Here is a 6,000-nt window from a genome sequence, read left to right as displayed (position 1 = left end):
TCACCAAAATTACAAAATAATGTACAACATGTCTACCAGTTACAATTATACATATTCGTGAGTTTACATCCAAAACAAATTTACAAAGTTTCCGATCATGTAGTAAAACAATCCCCAGCTTGAACCAAACCAAAATGTTAAGACATGTCTGATGGACTAGAAGAGCATTATGACGTCTCATCCTCATCATCAATGGCAATCAAAGCATTATCCTCATCCAATACCAACCCAACATCTTTGTGGTTATGAGAATTTCTTCTGGTTGTTCTCTGTATTTCGTTTGACACCATGTTTGGGATTTTCTCCTTTATTATCTTGATAGTTGCTTGTCTTAGATGACCTGATTTTGTCAATGAGAAGTCATATACTAGTATGTCAACACGGTCTAGTGCGAGAGTAGTCGTGCTCGGTATATTCTTTCTTCTTCTCTTTCTGCTTGAACATCCGACATCCTTAACCATCTCTAAAGAATACTTTCCTGTAAATGCATCAGGTGAATTTGTCTGATACCAGTGGACTACTATTGACTTTGTCTGACTACTTTCTTTATCCCTTACTAATTCAATAATTTTTGCAATCCAAAATGGATGGCCCAAGGTATCGTCCCCTGCTAATGTTGCAACCAACATTCCCACTTGTAGTTCTTGCAAATTACCTTGCCATCTTGCCTCAACAGTACGTGACTTTCTTGGTCCCACATAAATATCTCTTTGCAGTGGCCGAACTAAATCATGAAGCTCCATATTATTCGATTGTTGGTGATGAGTCTGCGATATCGTTGATGTCATCCCAATTTCCATGTGAATGGGATACGGATTGGCCATAAACCGGCGATGTAATTATCTAAAATGGTGCGTTGATGGGTGAAGAAAATCTCCCACCATTCAACATCCTCATCACCGGCATACTTCTTAGTCCGATCAATATTATTTTGTTTCTCTGCTAGACATCTCAACCAATATGCCCTTTGTTCATCAATAGTACTATTTGGTGCTACATTTTTACGATCATCATATGGCATTTGTTGTGCACCATGTAGAGGTTCATCTGGGATATGAAGAAGGAGCCTACAACCTTCTTGGGGCTCCCATTGTGCACTAGATGAGTATTGTTTCGCAAACAACACCATCATCTTGAGGTGGGCTGATCTTTGTTTTATGAGGAAGACATGGTTGAAACTTATATTATTAAGAGGTGCAAGCACCCTACCTTTAGTCCCATCACTATCCATGCAGAAACGTTTAAAGTCGTATACTTCTTCCAAGTGTTGTACTTCAGGCTTTGGTGTATATGCTTCACTAATCAATTTGGATAGTGTGGGAAGTGTGAAAGCATTACAGCGAGCAAGTTTCTTTGAGAACCTACTGAACATTTGATCTATGTGATCATGGGTATGACCAACCAACAAGAAGTTAACCTTTATCTTTTTAAATATGCCCCTCTCTACTAGCATGCTTAGATAGCCGAAGACAGTTGAGTTCTTATTCTCTCTTGCTGTGTTGTCTAGTTGCACATATAGAACTGGCGGAAGTATACCTGACCATGATTGCAATACCCTGTGCATTACAGTGACAGTAAGATTAGGGTCATTGTGGATATTGGGATAAGTTAAGAACACTTGCGGTCTTATAGTTTGACAATATGTCAAACAACCCACTAGATGCATTTGCACGAGACACTCATCTCCAATATCCTTGGGGAGTCTTTGAAAATGCGGCAAACAAGTTTTCTTTTGATCCATGCTGTCAATAATCATGCACATATACTTTTCGGGAGATTGAAACACTTTTTGTCGGTGATGCATAGCCTTAGTACGTTCCAATGCCTGACTTTCACGATGTTCTTTTAACAGGTTCTTGTAATTCTTGATCTCTACATCTGATTTTCCACCCTTGGCCATACTTTTTAAACTCGCACATATTGAGCAGACTCCCATTCGCACCTTTCATGGGATAACCACGTTATTAAATTGTAACCTCCATAGTCGATTAAAATGCCTGTACTGTATGTAAGGCTCAACATCGGAAGACATGTCGTCCTTGTACGATTGGTAAACTTCCCTTCGAGTAAAGTTATTTGACAAATGAAGTCTTCCTGTCGTTGGCATAACTTCGCACTGTTTTGAAAAATATACCTCCATCCACCTAATTGTCTGTTGCCCAATTTGACCCTTACATCCAGAACCATTTTGATCGAACTGTACCCAGGAGCCCTTCAGAAGTCGCTCTTGAACTCGTTGCAGCCGCATATTTCCAATGCTATGAGTGATTTTAAAAGCTGCTCGACAACACTTGGTATTTAGTCCAAGGAAATATTCAACTTGCGTTGAATTAGGCCCTGCTTTGTGATCCAATTTAAGTTGCATATGCGAAAGAAGAAATGTATCTTGCTCTTCCCCATTAAGCGACAAGTATTTTTGTTGTGTTTCACGTAACCTTGACTTTCCATAAGTTGATAGACAGAGATTCGCACAACACGATTTGTTCAAGTCGCATAGAAGTTGACGATCAGAACATAAGAAATTAAATCTCTTTTCACTAACTTGTCGAGGAACTCTTTTAAATGCTAGAGGTTTAGTAATGCTATTGTTATCTATCGACGAAGAATCGTCCGCTTGTAAGCTTGCATGAAGAGGGCCATCAATAGGATCAATTGAAAACAGAGAATTCGAAGTACTAGGAGCCACACTTTTCTATTTAAGCCGCGAATGTTTTTTGTGGTCGTACTCTTCTATTGAGAAATACGAGTTGTCTGACAATGAAAAGGGGGCAATAGAAAAAAGAGATGTTCTACTTGTAGAAGAAGACATTTGAGGGAGTCTAACTATATTCTAAAACCTTCTTTTGAGAAAATTAAGGAATGCTAAAGCCTAACTATATAACTACCCGAACACTTAGATTAACTATATTATTTTCCGACATTTTCCTAAAAAACAAATAATTAAAAATTATTTTTTATTTTAAAAGGAATGCTAAAGTCTTCTATATAAGGAGGTTAGAAATTTCATTTTCATTATCACGTGAAAGAATCCATCGAGCTCAGAGCACAGGCCAATTTTCGAGCACTCAGAAGCACATCGTTGACAGCACTACCTCTGGCACGAACCATGAACAAGGGAAAGAAAATCGTCAGGTTAGTAATATTCTTTACATTTTTTAAGATTCCTAAAGATTCCTTAAAGATTCCTTTCCTCAACACATAGATATTTTATTTTATTTTGTACATCGAACTTGGAAAGCAATTCTGAAAGGCAGGACCTTCAACGCAAATCCGATGCACTGCATCGGATTTGCGTTGAAAAAAATGTTGTTTTTGCGATAAAAAACTATCACATGGGACCATAAAATTGACGTAATTTAGATGATAATTTGCGTGATTTAGATAAAATTGTACGTTGTTTCTATGTTTTCACCAACGTTTTTAATTTCAGTGAACCCAGACAAAAAGTTACTTCATTTAGATTGAAGATTCGATCTTCGACAAAACGAGAATCTGGCTCCTTCATCAAGGACACGAGTAAAAAGATTTTATTTGACTCAACGGGGGAAGGAGGATCCAAGTCATCTGTGGCTACTACCAAACTCAACAAAGGTAGTACGCAAGAGGAGAAAACGGTTGAGGTGAAACATAAGGATTACCCCGAACTTGAATGGTGTCTCTCCTATGTCGAGGAGGATGGGGTGATGTTATTGATAACGGCAAAATCGGATGGGGAAGGGAAACTTAAGCTTAGAAAAACATTTAATTACGGGCATGTAACCAAGCTAGAGTACGAAGACATTGACTCTACAAGTATTTTAATCGACGTCTCGAGCTCAGTTGGCAACAGGCGATTGCGACTTGATGAGGGAAACCTAGTACCAAAATCTTGCAATCCCAAGGCTTTGCGTAAAGACCTGCAAACGAAAAATAACTTGTTGGTAGCTCTTCGGCCGTACGTGACAGGAGAGATGATGACCGGTGAAGCAGAAACTCCACCGAAAAAGTCTAGGAAGACAAATCCTGTTCAAAAGAAATATACTAAACGACCACGACCCGAAGAAGAAGAAGAAGAAATATTAGAGTTCGTGGAAGAAGAAGACGACCAACAAGTCGACGTCGTGGCTCCAGGCGGACAACTATCTTCTGGTGTCCTGACGTCAGAACAAAATAAAATAAGAGAAAATATTGTGAAGACTAAACTTGTGCGCAGGGGCCAGCTATTTCATTTGCCCATTACTTCTATCCAAAGGCCCCCCATTGACCCCGTGACTGGAAGACATCCCTTGGAAATTAGGGAGCCGCACTCCGTCCATGTGCAAAACCTGAAAAGCAAAATGAAAATCAATCCTCACGCTACTGTGGTGCCATTTTTGGTAATGGTTGATCAAGAACAATGCCCAACAGTAGCAGATTTCAAGTATAGCTCTGCAGACGATTACACATACTATGTAATTGGAGGATCACATTCGGCCGAATCTCGACGACAGCTTGTCAAAGAATATCCTCTCACGTCGTTCTTCAAGTACGCCGAATGTATGGTATATGCAGGACTAACTCACGAGGAGGCGAAGCTGCTCGCATGGGACCATAACAATGACAACGATTATAGGCAAAAGATGTCATGTATAGAGAGGATAAGATTTTTTCATCATGAATACCTGGATGCCTTGAATCATTTTGGTCCAAGATTGTGGCCTGGATTGCGACGCCAGTGTTTATTGGAAGTAGGGATTGCAGTGGATGAGAGTACCAAATCCGAAGGTCTCCGAAAATATGATTCTTGGTTTCAACTAGCTTTTCGGACCGGAGAGGTGTGGGATCTCCAAGACAAAATATTCTCTATGTGGGAGCGGAAAGAAGTCAAGGGGCAAAGATCAAAAAAGGGAAGAATTGATCCACAAGTTGAGATGAAATCAAAGACCAAGGGAAAAAGCGACTTGGTAATCGAGGAGTTAGCAGAGGACATGAAACTTTTACCTTGGAGATCATTACAAGGTATCAAAGATGATAGATTGTTAATATCCGTGCTATCTCGAGTGGTCGCCAAGGAATTTAGTTTGGACGAGATGGTAACAGACTTGCAAAAGTAAGTGTTTATAGTATACCTTTTCATGAAAGTCTTCAATTATTTTGAATATCTTATTTCTAATTTCATATTGATTGTGCAGTCACAAGGTATACATGAAGATTCAGGAGTTGATGATGCAAAAACTGAGTTTACCGACATGGGAAGAAGTTTAACAAGCCTACCCGATAACTTCTTCCTACAAGGCATTGGAAGAATATTTTATTGTATTTAGAGAATGGGTATGTGTCTTTTGAATGTTGATATGTTAGAAACTAATGTTCCCTGCTAACAACAATGACACTTGCAGAAACCATCAAAATCGAAAAAGAACAACGACAATAATGACGGTATTCCAGCGGTCTTCATCACGCACTTAGAACATGTGAAATATGAGAAGAGAATGACCAAAGGGAAGGAAATGGAACTGCCCGAGGATTCGGAGACTGTAAAGAGTTTTTTGCATAGGTCTGATCCTTTCAAACAGCTTCATTATAGTGTTTTCAATGGCGAAGTATCCCAGATGCTCGAACTGTTACCGAGAAGGCACTACACTTTGCTGATAGCTGACATACCATATGGTTTCCGTATTGCGGGATCAACATATGATGATGTGCCTTTCAAGTACCCTCAGATAGAGAAAATGGTAAAGGATTTCGCAGAACTGACATTGGCCCCCTTGTGGAGGATAGTCATATTTCATAGCATGGGGCAATCACTGTCAGTCACAACAGCTTTGAAGTCTCGTTGTCATGCCACTGAACACATGCATTGGTGCGTTATAGTTCGCTTTTACTCATTATAGTACTTATTATATGTACACATTTACACCTCTAATACTTGATTTTCTTTCTCTATAGGATCAAAACAAATATTACACGTAGCCCTGGCGATCGAATGGTTAGTGCGGTCGAACATTTTTGTGTGGGCTACTATGATTCAATTACAAAGAA

The sequence above is a fragment of the Azolla caroliniana genome, unplaced genomic scaffold, assembly GCF_043228905.1.
Source record: "Azolla caroliniana isolate FFs.n. ecotype wild unplaced genomic scaffold, voAzoCaro1.0.p SCAF_1, whole genome shotgun sequence".
Classification (NCBI taxonomy): domain Eukaryota; kingdom Viridiplantae; phylum Streptophyta; class Polypodiopsida; order Salviniales; family Salviniaceae; genus Azolla; species Azolla caroliniana.
The sequence above is the reverse complement of the archived record's forward strand: the minus strand, read 5'-3'. Positions refer to the sequence as shown.